Source organism: Dioscorea cayenensis, chromosome 20 (assembly GCF_009730915.1).
Source record: "Dioscorea cayenensis subsp. rotundata cultivar TDr96_F1 chromosome 20, TDr96_F1_v2_PseudoChromosome.rev07_lg8_w22 25.fasta, whole genome shotgun sequence".
NCBI classification, from domain to species: domain Eukaryota; kingdom Viridiplantae; phylum Streptophyta; class Magnoliopsida; order Dioscoreales; family Dioscoreaceae; genus Dioscorea; species Dioscorea cayenensis.
This window is the reverse complement of record NC_052490.1, coordinates 1,535,790-1,549,932: the sequence shown is the minus strand read 5'-3', so window position 1 is coordinate 1,549,932 and position 14,143 is coordinate 1,535,790. Positions and strand designations below refer to the sequence as shown.

Below are 14,143 nucleotides of genomic sequence, written 5' to 3'. Positions count from 1 at the left end.
TGTCATGTTTTTGTGCTCGCTGTCGGAAATAGGTATTTTGGAAACACTTTGCACTTTGCTATTTTAGCCAATTGACAAGGTCCCCTTGCGTATATCCCGCAAGTGCACGGGTTTGTCGAAGTAATAATCCCGGGTGAGCGGGGTCGAATCAACAGGGAGTAGGGAGTAAAAACACTTAATTTGATTCTTAGCTATATGAAACATCAATGATAAGGAGTGTGACAATAATTCAATTCTCAACATTAAAAGCAACAAGAAAGAGAGCAAAAGTAAAGAAGGGGGTAAGGCAATCGATAAAAATGGGGTACCCGGATAATGCTCAACCTAGGATAATTGTTTCAAGTGCAAGAACCCTCTATTATGCTTCCTAATCAATGCAATGGTGAGTCGTGGAAATCTTTAATTACATAGTCCCAAATCTAAGGTTAACTATGCCTAACTCTATACATATCCCGGAGGAGAAATCGAACAATCTCAACACCTCGCACTTGCATAGAGTTACAATGAGCTCTACAGATTCCAAGTGATAAATCTCTTCCTTATAATAGACCTAACCCTTTGGTCCAGGTGGAAGGTCCCTAACCACAATTGAGCCCTAGATACTTAGATCACCTCAACGCTTCACTCTGTTGCACGCGCAACTAAGCCACAGCGGAAGTTCATCCCTTAGACCATTCACTCTATTATCGCCGCGAAGAACTCTAGGAACAGAGGTAGAATCTATCATGTCGGAGGAGAAAGGGGACGCTCCTGTACCTCTCGACTCACCCTCTAGACCCTCTCCAATCTAGTTTTGTCTAACGCTCGTGGTGTGTCACTCACTCACAAGGTTAACAACAAGAACTCTCAACCCTAGTGTCACTCTAGGGGAAATGTTCATACAATCAAGCATTCAAGGTTGGAACTCACAATAATCTTTAATTTATTGAAAGCATAATAAAGAGATTCAATGAAACAAATACATCCTAGGGTTCACAAATACCCAAGTACCCACTAGGGGTTTAGCTCTCCATGGAGCTAAGTACAATCAAAGAAATAGAATGTAAAAGAAATGAATCCATAAAGAAACCCCCTCGATAGTCGTGTCGATGGTCTTATGGAGAGTCCTCTACTCATCGCAAAGGATCCTTTGTCCGACCTAGGATACACCTCGCCGGATCGGTGCCGACCAAAGCTCTCCCAATAACCTCTTCCAAATGATGCACGATGTTGGAGCCATAGAACCTCTCCGAAACCCAAGGCAATACCCCTCAAAACCCTAGCCGAAGCCCTCTCTCAAGTTGGGGAAAAGATGGAGAAAAGAATACCAAAATCGGGGCTGAATCGGCTTTAAATAGGGCTGGAATCAGGCGACTCCACGGGCGTGGCTGCTCCACGCGCCGTGCGGAATTTCCACACGGGCATGGATAATTTCCACACGCCCATGTGGATTCTCTGTTTCTCTGGTTTCTCGGTCAGCTATGAACAGTGCTGCTACAGTATTGCTACTTTAATTAGGGTAACGCAAATGGGCAAACGTTCACGTCGTGGATCACTTGCTTCTTCAATGGTGTACACGTTGGTGAAACTCTTGTTCTATGTGTATAAGTCAGAATGCTCGAGTGTGATTGCCTTTGTGCCCCTCCAAATGGATGTGCCAACTCGAATACGTGGAGGTTGGCACACACTCTAGCATCTCACATCGACCTATGTATTCGCGTTTGAACCTTAGCAAGATTTCCTCAAAAATCGGTGCATTGTGATCCATATTGGCCTATTTCCTTCATACTCGGCCTCACAACCCTACCTGCATAAAAGTAACATAAAAACACACATATTAGTGTAAAAACCCGAGAAAAGTAATGCTCATCATAAGGAAAGAATGCTTCGCATTCATATCACACAAGCACTTATCAAACTCCCCCACACTTAAGCTTTTGCTTGTCCTCAAGCAAAAATTAAACATTCTATGCATCAATGAAGAAAATATTGAAAGTGCTTGGCCTTAGGTTCACCAAAGTATACAAAGAGAGCATTCTACATGTAGGGGAAATTTCAACATTAAAAACAAAAAATCAAAGCTCTAGCTAAAAACTTGAATAACAAAGGACAACAAACCCGAAATCGTGTATGTGTGTGAACTCACTCAAAACAACCCAAGGTATACTCCTCAAAATTCTAAGTACAAGGGATTTATTTATCTACAAAAGTGACAACAATTTCAAAGATGGTAGTAGCTTGACACATCCTCTAAGGTAGCCCTTTCCAAAGCGGCCGCTAAGGTGGCTTTCACACTTTCGAGGTGGTAGCTCTTTCTACTGGGGCGGTAGCTTTCACTCATCCTATGAGATAGCTCTATCTATCATTATGGCATAGCTAGTATCCGACTTATGAGAGTAGCTTCATACTTCATAGGTGGTAGCTCTTTCCACCCAACAAGTACAATAAAACTATTTTGTTTCTTTTTCTTTGTATTTTCCATTTTTTTTTCAGAATTTTCACAAGAAACAACTATAACTAGTCCCTTTAACATTAAACTTGAGTTTCCAATGGAGTTTAAAAAGTGAGTAGTGTAACAAGTATAAATCGGGTAAAAATTCCTAGAAATTCAAGCAAGAACTAGAGCATGAAAACATTTAATGTTAGAAATTCTCCTAAACTCCAGAATACAATGCTTGCAACTAAGGTGAACCGCCATTGGCTATGTGAGCATATAACAATCAAGAACAATAGAAAAGATGTGTGCACTATGAAACTCTCCCCCACACTTAAGTTGTACATTGTCCCCAATGTACACATGCAAGCTCACTCAAAAATATACATCCTTCAAAAAGCAAATGTGGGAGAAGCAACCAAAACAATACTCCCCGACTCCCTAGTGTTGCGTTTGATGAAGCTAATTCCATGGGAGTAGTGTTCCGACGGGTTGTGAAGCTCACACGGGCAAGTGCCGAAGCACCTTGGCCGTGCCCATGACAAAGTCTCAATTCCCAAGAAGACAAGACCATCTGCACGCATACACGAGGGGGGGTCACTGAAGCTCAATAAAATAAAAACAACTCGAGTATACAAAAGATATAGCAATGAATACAACTCGAGACCACAAAATGAAAATAAACTCAGAAGGAAAATCCTTTCGGATTATACCAATCCAAAATAAAATGCAGAAAATAAAATGAGAAAAATAAGAACAAAGAAGGTAAAGACGCCTCAAGTGTCGGTGTCAATAGCTAGTACATCTGTTTCCGTTGCTGGTGAAGATGACGCTAGTGCTACAAAATAAATGAAGATTGGTAAAGAAAAGAGAAAGAGAAGCTTACCGACAAAATGAGAATGAAAGACTAGAAAACGGCCGGAAAACTCAATTAACAACACTCTAAAACGACGGTGAGAGGTCAAGAGAGAGCAAGGATGTGTTCTCAAAACGTATGAGGGTGAAAAGATGAAGAAACCCGAAAAGATTTTAAAGAAAACCTGCGGTTCTAGCATATCTGTAAATCTACACGGGCGTGCGGAAATTACCTACGCCCGTGTGCCCGACCCATAGGGGCAAACGCACGCCCCTGTGGACTCTCCATGCAACTGAGAAAATACTCTAAGACCCACGCCTGTGCGAAAATTCCACACCGGCGTGGATATTCACAGGCCCAACTCACAGGGGCAAACGCACGTCCCTGTGTCATCTCAGGATGGAGAGATCCTTTGCAGAGATTCGCACGAGCGTGCGAAAATTACCCACGCCCGTGTGTGGTTCACAAGGTCACCCACAGGGGCGAGTCCATGATGAGTGCAATCCGCAAGTGCACGGAGTCGTCAAGTAATAACTCTCGTGCGAGCACGAGAGGGTCGTATTCCCTGGGCCCAAGGATCTACCCTTACTTCCTCTTCGCTATTGTCTCAGCCGACTGATTCGAAAAGGTTTCCCTAATCTATTAATTTAACTAAGATAACTACAAGTGGAGACTAAAAATACGGAGAGGGGTATAAAAATCGGGGAAAGGAACGGTCACGGATGCGGATTCCCTAGCGGGCTACTAAAGTGCAGTGGATGCTAAGAATGTCATGCAATTGAAGGTTTGGACCTAGAGATTTCCTAGATTAGGTCAACCCGATGGTCACGCCATTGACCCCTAATCCGGTATAAGTATTGACACGAATTTCTTCCGATCAAATCCTCATACGATTGCATTAACAAGTGGGGAAATCCCTAATTAGAGCCGAACACAACTCGGTCTAGCCCTAATGGTGGAGGGGTGCAGAATACCCGATGGTCACGGCGTATTCGCACATGAATCCCTTCCAAACTTGTTGTGTCTAGTACAAGGGCGATGGTCACGCTACCAAGTACAACCCTAACAGCTTGGTTTACGAGTTCTCATGTAAGCAACACATCAAATGCACCAAGAATGAATCTCAAAAACACAACAATTGCAATAAACAAACTTAAATCATCCAAATACAAAGTTCACCCCTAAGGTTCACCGAGCATCCGGTGACCTTGGGGGTCTACTCGTCCATACAAACAAATCCAAGCAACAAATCCATGCAAACAACTACAAAAAGGCATAATAAAAAACTCCCTCAAACAATGGAAGAAGGAAGACAAGCCAAGCTAGGTGGAAAGGCTTTCCACGGACGCCGCAATGGGGGCGGCTTCCCTCGTCGCTCTACAAACTCCCCAAAGGAGAGATCGATGAAGATCTAGCCAAATCCGAGCTTCTCCCTTTAGATTTCCCTTCTCCAAAAACATGTAATCTTGCCTCTCAAAGATTGGTGAAAAATCGGCTTGAAGAACCCTCCAAAAAAACTCCTCTCCTCTGCCCTAGAAGAAATCAGCTTCTTATATACCCCATCAGTCCATGCGGGCTCCATGCGGGCGCATGGAGCCCGTGAAGCTCACAGCCAAATGCCCAAAAACCCTGCCGGTGCTACAGTAACCGAGACTTGAGAATTCCCAGCAAACCTCACGGGCATCCATGCGGGCGCATGGAGCCCGTGAAACTCCCAGCCAAATGCTCGCAGCAAGAACAATGACCTGCTACAGTGCCGCTACAGTGCCGCTACAGTGCCGGGACCCCAAAAATGCCGTTTTTGATGTCGAATTCATCCGATTTGCATTTTTTTGAGCATTGTTTGACTCATTTAAGACCCGCAACAATCGAAATAACCAATTTAGACATAAAACGGGTATCAATTCGTTAACATATTCACAAAAGATACAAGATTAATACATATAAAATACATACATTTAGGCGTTTATCGGTCCACGCCTGCAGTGTTCTCGGGATAAACCGCCCTAACTCGCGAGGAATTCACACGCTGCAGTGAAATTACACAGGGCGTGTGGCAGTGCATGGTCATTCACAGGGGCAGCCGCACGCCACTGTGCCTTCTCTGGATGAGCTCGTAGTGCAAATCCACGGGCAGTGCAAAATTCCACATGCATGTGTGTTTTCTCGGATGCCTTAGAAAATTCTGCAGGCTCTACAGAAAATTTTTTAACATGTTTACACACTCAGAGCCTGCCCTAATATGTAAGTTTTACCAGTGAAAAACATGTGAAATAGCTCAAATGACCAAAACTTTACCAAAACACATGAAAGCACAAGATAACACCAACGATCCACAAGAAAAGCATAGCAATGGCCTATTAGAATCAAAACACCAACACTCAAGCTCTTATTCATGCAAACACTAAACTAAAAACTAGGAAAACAATAATTTCTTGGGTTGCCTCCCAAGAAGCGCTTGTTTTACGTCACTAAGCTTGACGTACCTCTTCTTTACCTTATGGAGGCTTCAAAAGAGTATGTTCCTCCCGACTAGACATTGCATAGCTACTTCCCTTAAACCAAAAATTTGCTTGCCGAGGTGGAATGTTTGTTGGAGAGTCCAACCATCTTACCTTTGTCCTCCAAGAAAACAATTTGGGTTGGGAATTGTCCAAGCTTTGCATAGGTGGATCATTGGATGGTTTCAATCTCCTACCCACATCTTCTCCCAAACCCAAAATCTCTTTCTTGCAATTTATGAATTGATCAATCCCAAAGAGTAGTGCTTGTTCCATTCCGTTAGGATTTACTTCTTCTTGTGTATTTTCAGCTTGAAAGGAACACGACACTAGCAAATCCCCTTGAAAATTTTCTCGCTCACAAGCACAATCTTCATTCACACTGTCCAAAATTTCAAAATGGTATTCAGCTTCTCCCTTTTCATTTTCTACACCAATGTACTCAAATTGCCCAGCTTCTTCATTGTCGTTCACTACCACATCATCTCTACAAGGAACTTGAATTGCTTGCTCAAATGCTTGTTGTTCCTTGGAGAGTGTGTCAAGTATCCCTCCTAATTGATGCTCAAGGTTTTTAAAGGAGGCTTCATGACATCTAAGTGTGGTCTCCATATTTTGGACGCAGACATCGGATGCTTCAACGAAGTTAGCTAATACTCTTTGCAACTGAAGTGCATCCTCATCGACATCTAGCACTACGAAGTCAACCGGAAAAATGTACTTGTTCACCTTGACAAGCACGTCTTCAATGATGCCTCTTGGATGTCGCACCATTCGGTCCGCCAATTGTGAAGTCATCAGAGTAGGCCTAGGCTCTCCCAAGCCTAGCTTTTGGAAAAAAAGTATATGGCATGACGTTGATACTTTCCCCTGAATCAGCCAGGGCCATTTCTTCACCTATGTTGCCGATGTTACACGGAATGATGAAGCTTCCAGGGTCTTTCTTCTTGTTCGGCATGTTCTTTTGCAGCACTGCCGAGCATGAAGCATCTAACACCACTGAAGCATTCTCCTCCAACTTGCTCTTGTTGGTTAACAAGTCTTTCAGTAACTTCGCATACTTAGGCATTTGAGCTAACGCCTCTACAAAAGGAATGTTGATGTGGAGTTGCTTTAATAAACTCAGGAACTTCTTATACTATTCATCCCCTTGGTCATTTTTCAATCTAGAGGGATAAGGGATTCTTGGCTTGAAAGGTGGGGATGCCACCTCTTTCTCTTTCTTTGCTCCCTTCTCAACCTCTACAACCTTGGGTGCGTGTTCTTTCGGCTTCTCACTCGGAAGCTTCACTTCAACCTCACGACCACTTCTCAAAGTGATCACCTTCACATGTTCTCTAGGGTTGGTTTCCGTATTGCTTGGTAAACTTCCATGTGGCCTTTCGGAGAGAGACTTCGCAATTTTCCCCACCTGATTTTTAAAGTTGTGTAAAGAGGCGGTGCGGTTGTGAAGTGTAGCCTCTACTAATTCAAACCGTGAATTTGCAGATTGAACAAATCTAGCCAAGTGCTTCTCTAAATCGGTCATTCGGGTTTCCAAACCTGAAATTCTATTTTCCACTTGAGGGGCTTGTTGTTGTTGGAAACCCGGTGGCCCCATGGCCTTTTGTAGTCCTTGATTACTCCATGAAAAGTTGGGATGATTCTTCCAACCTGAATTGTAAGTATTGCTATATGGGTTCCCTTGAGGTCTCATGCCATTACCTACAAAGTCAACATTTTCCACTGAAGAAACATCACCAAAAGAGATCGGGCAATCAGAGGGAGCATGTCCTCCACCACAACCGGTGCAATTGGTCACCACCGCAACTCTATTCGAAGCTATGAGATCTAGCTTCTTACTCAGACTCTCTACTTGCGCCGCCAATGAGGTTACCGCGTCAATTTCATGGATACCGGCCACCTTTTCCTTCTCTCTAGCATTCCATTGATAACTATTTAACCCCATTTGCTCAATTAATTGACGGGCCTCATCGGGGGTTTTGCTACCTAAGGTACATCCTGCTGCCGCATCAAAGAGTTGTCTTGTACTCGGGTTCAAACCATTGTAGAAGGTTTGAACAATCATCCACTCCAGGAATCCGTGTTGCGGATACTTTCTCAGGAGCTTCTTGAACCATTCCCATGTCTCGAATAGAGACTCCAATTCCAACTGAACAAAGGATGAGATCTCATTCCTAAGCTTTGCTGATTTTCCAGGAGGGAAATAACGGGCTAGAAAAGCTTCTACCATCTCCTCTCATGTAGTGATTGATGCTCTAGGTAATGAGTGTAGCCACTGCTTCACTTTCCTTTTCAAGGAAAATGGGAAGGCTCTCAATTTGATGGCATCATCCATAACCCCATTTATCTTCAGCATGTCGCACACCTCGAGAAAGCTCTCTATATGACTATTTGGATCCTCATCAGCCAAACCGTTAAATTGTGCGGACTGTTGCAGCATATGGATGAATGCCGGCTTTAGCTCGAAGTTCTGAGTTGTAATCGGAGGATGCACAATACTCGATTGCGTCCCCAACACTGAAGGTCTGGCATAGTCGGATAGTGTTCGCTGTTGCTCATTCTGTCCTGCCATGTTTTCAGACTCCTCTCCTTCTAAATCAGCTGAATTATGCTGTTCTTCCACAGGTTCTTTCCCTTTTCTTCTAAGTGTACGTTCAAGCACAGGATCTCCTTCAATCAATATTTATGGATTCCCTCGGGTCATAACCTGGAGCTGCACCAAAAAGAAAGAAAAAGAAAATCATAACGATGATAGAATATGAAGATGTGAAATAGAATGTGTGGTGAAATAGCTAAGAAAACAAAGTGCAAAGTATCTCTAAACGCCTAGCTCCCAGCAGCGGCGCCAAAAACTTGACAAGGTCCTCTTCCGTATATCCCGCAAGTGCACGGGTTTGTCAAGTGTAAGAACCCTCTATTATGCTTTCTAATCAATGCAATGGTGAGTCATGGAAATCCTTAATTACATAGTCCCAAATCTAAGGTCAACTATGCCTAACTATATACATGTCCCGGAGGAGAAATCGAACAATCTCAATACCTCGCACTCGCATAGAGTTGCAATGAGCTCTAGGGATTCCAAGTGATAAATCTCTTCCTTATAATAGACCTAACCCTTTGGTCCAGGTGGAAGGTCCCTAACCACAATTGAGCCGTAGATACTAAGATCACCTCAACGCTTCACTCCGTTTCATGCGCAACTAAGCCCCAGCGGAAGTTCATCCCTTAGACCATTCACTCTATTATGGCCGCAAAGAACTCGAGGAAAGGAGGTAGAATCTATCACGCCGGAGGGGAAAGGGGACGCTCCCGTACCTCTCGACTCACCCTCTCAACCCTCTCCAACCTAGCTTTGTCTAACGCTCGTGGTGTGTCACTCACTCACAAGGTTACCAACAAGAACTCTCAACCCTAGTGTCACTCTAGGGGAAATATTCATACAATCAAGCATTCAAGGTTGGAACTCACAATAAACATCAATTTATTGAAAGCATAATAAAGAGGTTCAAAGAAACAAATACATCCTAGGGTTCACAATAGCCGAGTACCCACTAGGGGTTTAGCTCTCCATGGAGCTAATACAATCAAAGAAATAGAATGTAAAAGCAATGAATCCATAGAGAAACCCCCTCAATGGTCGTGTCGATGGTCTTGTGGAGAGTCCTCTACTCATCGCAAGGGATCCTTTGTCCGGCCTAGGATACACCTCGTTGCATCGGTGCCGACGAAAGCTCTCCCAATAACCTTATTCCAAATGACGCGCGATGTCGGAGCCATAGAACCTCTCCAAAAACCTAGCCAATATCCCTTGAAACCCTAGCCGAAGCCCTCTCGCAAGTTGGGGAAAAGATGGAGAAAAGAATACCAAAATCGGGGCTGAATCGGCTTTAAATAGGGTTGGAATCGGGCGACTACACGGGCGTGGATGCTCCACGTGCCCGTGAGGAATTTCCACATGGGCGTGGGTAATTTCCACACGCCGGTGTGGACTCTCGGTTTCTCTGGTTTCTCGGTCGGCTGCGAACAGTGCTGCTACAGTACATACTACAATGTTGCTACAGTTCTCTACTACAGTATTTGAATTGAATAGCTTCCCAATTCCATACTTTCATCGGGGTAACGTAAACGGGCACATGTTCACATCGTGGATCACTTGTTTCTTCAATAGTGTACACGTTGGTGAAACTCTTGTTCTATGTGCATAAGTCGGAATGCTCGAGTGTGACTGCCTTTGTACCCCTCCAAATGGATGTGCCAACTCGAATACGAGTAGGTTGGCACACACTCTAGCATCTCAGATCGACCTATGTCTTCGTGTTTGAACCTTAGCAAGATTTCCTCCAAAATCGGTGCATTGTGATCCACATTGGCCTATTTCCTTCATACTCGGCCTCATAACCCTACCTGCATAAAAGTAACATAAAAACACACATATTAGTGTCAAAACCTGAGAAAAGTAACGTTCAACATAAGGACTGAACGCTTCGCATTCGTATCGCACAAGCACTTATCACCAATCATCACCTATTATATTTCACACTTTCTTATTCTTCCATAATTCTGATTTGTTTTTCTTTCTTTGCTTACAGCTCTAGGTTATGACCTGAGGGAATCCTTTGACGTTGGTTGAAGGGGATCCTGAACTTAAACGAACCCTTCATAGAAGGGGAAAAAGAACCCTGTGGAATAACAGATCAAATAAAAGTCTGAGTTAGAAGGTGCGGGTCAGATAGTATGGCGTAACGTAATGAGCTGTAAAGGACACTCTCGATTATTCCCGACCCGTAGTTTTAGGCACTACAGTCTAGTATTGTGTGGCCACCGATCATGGCTCGAATTTTTAATCTCAAGCTAGGCTTCATCCGGATGTTACAGCGATCGTGCAGCTTTAATGGTTTTGGCCGATGAGGATCCAAACAATCACATTAAGAACTTCTTGGAAGTGTGCGACATGCTCAAGATTAATAGTGTCGTGGATGATACTATCAAGTTGAGAGCCTTCCCATTTTCCTTGAAAGGAAGAGCAAAGCAATGGATACATTCATTAACTAGAGCATCGATCACTACTTGGGAGGAAATGGTAAATGGTTTTCTTGGCCGATATTTCCCTCCCGGAGAATCCGTGAAGCTTAGGAATAAAATATTGACTTTTGTGTAAAAAGAATCAGAGTCTCTTTTTGAGACATGGGATTTGTTCAATGAGCTCCTATGGAAATGTCCTCAACATGAGTTCCCCGAGTGGACGATCATTCAGACTTTCTATAATGGGTTGAACCCAAGCAAAAGACAGTTGCTTGATGCTGCAGTAGTAGGTACTTTAGGAAGCAAGAGCACTGAAGAATCCTGACATCTCATTGAAGAAATAGCCATGAACAGTTATCAGTGGAACACAAGAGATAGAAAAAAGGTAGCCAGACTTCATAAGATCGATGCAGTTACTTCATTGGCCGCCCAAGTTGAGTGACTGAGCAAGAAGTTAGATACTCTAAATTCTCTTAGAGTGGCGGGCTTGACCAGTTGCATTGGGTATGGGGGAGGACATGCTTCGCCCGATTGCCCAATTTCTATTGGTGGTACATCCTCAGTAGAACAAGTGTATTTTATAGGTAATGCAATGAGAAGCCAAGGCAATCCATTTAGCAACACCTACAATCCGGGTTGGAGGAGCCACCCAAATCTTTCTTGGAACAATCAAGAGCAACAAAAGACTATGGCACCACCAGGTTTCTAGAAACAACACTACCAAGTTTCTAGCAACAAGAACAAGCCTCAAACATGGAGAATGGAATTTCAGGTCTGGAAACCTGGATGATCGATCTAGAGAAAGCTTTAACCAATTTCATCCAATCGTTGGATATAAATTTTCAGTAGGTCAATGCTACACTTCTCAACCACACCGCTTCATTGCACAATCTAGAGAATCAAGTGGGGCAAATTGTGAAGTCGTTATCGGAGATACCTCAAGGAAGCTTGCCTAGAAACACGGAGACCAATCCAAGAAAGCATGTTAAGGGGATCACTTTAATAAGTGGTTGTGAAGTTGAGGGTAGGAGTCCGAGCGAAAAGAATAATGTTGAAGCACCCGAGGTGGTGGAGGTTAAGGAAGTAGCAAAAGAGAAGGGGGTGGCACCCCTACCCTATAAGCTTAGGATCCCTTATCCTTCGAGACTGAAGAATGGCCAAAATGATGAGTAATACAAGTTCTTGGGTCTATTCAAGCAGTTCCATACCAAAATCCAATTTGTGGAGGTATTTTCTCAAATGCCTCGCTACGCAAAGTTTCCCAAGGACCTCTTGACCAACAAGAGAAAGTTGGAGGAGAGTGCATCTATGATGTTAGATGCTTCATGTTCGACGGTGTTGTAAAAAAATATGCCAAACAAGAAGAAAAACCCCAGAAGCTTCATTATTCCTTGCAACATAGTTAATTTGGGTGAAGAGAAGGCATTGGCAAATTTAGGCCTAGCCTCATCAACGTCATGCCTTACCCGTTCTTTCAAAAGCTAGTCTTGGGAAAGCCTAGGCCCACTCAGATAACACTTTAATTGGTGGACCGAACAGTGAGCCATCTGAGGGACATCATTGATGAGGATGTCAATGTCCCATTGATACTTGGAAGGCCGTTCTTGTGTACTTCCAAGGCTCTTTACGAGTTGACTTTATGAGTTCGGGATGACAAGCTTGCATATCACCTCGCCGAAGCTATAAGATATTCTTTAGACTTTTATGATACTCTTTACTTTCTTGACACTGCCCATGAACTAATAGATGAATATGTGTAGGAAATGATGTGTCCGGACCAGTGCAAGTAATTTCTAGACTAAGAAGTGGAGAATGAAGAAGTTGTGATGCCTGGTCTAGAAGATAAGGTGCAACCTACCCAAGGGATTATGAAGAAGATCCAGAAGATAAAGTGAGCAAGGAGACGTCACAAGAAATGCACCAAGGCTAATGGAGATATGCAAGAACAAAGTAAGGGTGATTTACTCTCATGTGGTAACATGCTCGACAACTCCTCATCAACCTTGATGTTCGGCGGTGTTGCTATATGCCAAACAAGATGAAAAGCTCGGAAGCTTCATTATTCCTTGCAACATAGGTAATTTGGGGTGAAGAGAGGCATTGCGGATTTGCCTAGCATCAACGTCATGCCTTACCGTTCTTTCAAAAGCTAGGTTTTGGGAGCCTAGGCCCACTCGGATAACACTTTAATTGGTGGACCGAGCAGAGTGAGACATCCGAGACATCATTGATGAGGATGTCAATGTCCCATTGATACTTGGGAGGCCATTCTTATTAGTACTTCAAGGCTCTTATCGACGATTGACTGCGATTTTACTTGATCGATGAAAAGCATCATGTCGCCTCACCAGAGCTATAAGATATTCTTTAGACTTTGATGATACTCTTTTACTTTCTTGACACTACCCATGAACTAATAGATGAATATGTGTAGGAAAATGATATGTCCGGACCCGTGCAAAGTAATTTCTAGACTAAGAAGTGGAGAATGAAGAAGATGTGATGCTGGTCTAGAGAGAAGGTGCAACCTATCCGGGATTATGAAGAAGATCCGAGAAGATAAAGTGAGCAAGGGGACGTCACAAAGAAATCACCAAGGCTAATGGAGATATGCAAGAACAAAGTAAAGGTGATTTACTCTCATGTGGTAGCATGCTCGACAAACTCCCTCCTCTACCTTGAAAAGATTATGTTTCCATCATGCTTCCGGGTTATGGGTGAAACATTCATCTAAGCCCGTGAGTTAAGAAGAGTGCGTCAAGTTTAGTGATGTTAAACAAGCACTTCTTGGAGACAACACAAGACTTTACTAGTTTTCTTGGTTTTAATTTAGAGCTTGCATTTATAAGGGCTTGAGTGTTGGTGTCTTAATCTTTTACATGATTTGTTGTGATTTTCTCATGGATCATTGGCATTTTTGTGCTTAATTGTGATTAGTGAAGTTCTTGGTCGCTTTGAGCATGTTGTGCATGATTCTCCTCGGTTAGTTCTTCATAATGTAGGCGGGTGCTCTGAGTGGTGTAATATGTGCAAAAATTTTTCAGGCTTGAGTCCGTAATTTTTCTAAGTCATCCCGAGAAGATACAAAGTGGTCTGGAATTTCCACCCGGGCATGTGTTTTCTATTCAGAGCTCAAATTCTCAATCCCGAGATGACACGAGTGGGCATGTGAATGCGTGAATCAACTGAACGACTCGTGACAATCACACTAGTGGGTAATTTCCACGCTGGCATGTGTTTCTCTATATAGTTTACTCTCTATCCCTCAGAAGACACAGGCTGTGTATTCCGCCACTCGTGGATGACACCGTGAATTATATCGCAGGCGCGTAATTTCCATATGCCCAT

General features: G+C 43.3%; 2 non-coding genes across 2 annotated transcripts; one reads left to right on the top strand and one right to left on the bottom strand.

Annotated features, from left to right (window-relative positions):
• Nucleotides 1-7,848: 7,848 nt before the first annotated feature.
• LOC120252305 lies at nucleotides 7,849-7,955 on the top strand. The gene has a single exon (XR_005533846.1). It is a non-coding gene; the product is annotated as a small nucleolar RNA R71 (small nucleolar RNA).
• Nucleotides 7,956-10,898: 2,943 nt separating this feature from the next.
• LOC120252370 lies at nucleotides 10,899-11,005 on the bottom strand. Its single transcript, XR_005533905.1, has one exon. It is a non-coding gene; the product is annotated as a small nucleolar RNA R71 (small nucleolar RNA).
• Nucleotides 11,006-14,143: the final 3,138 nt, after the last annotated feature.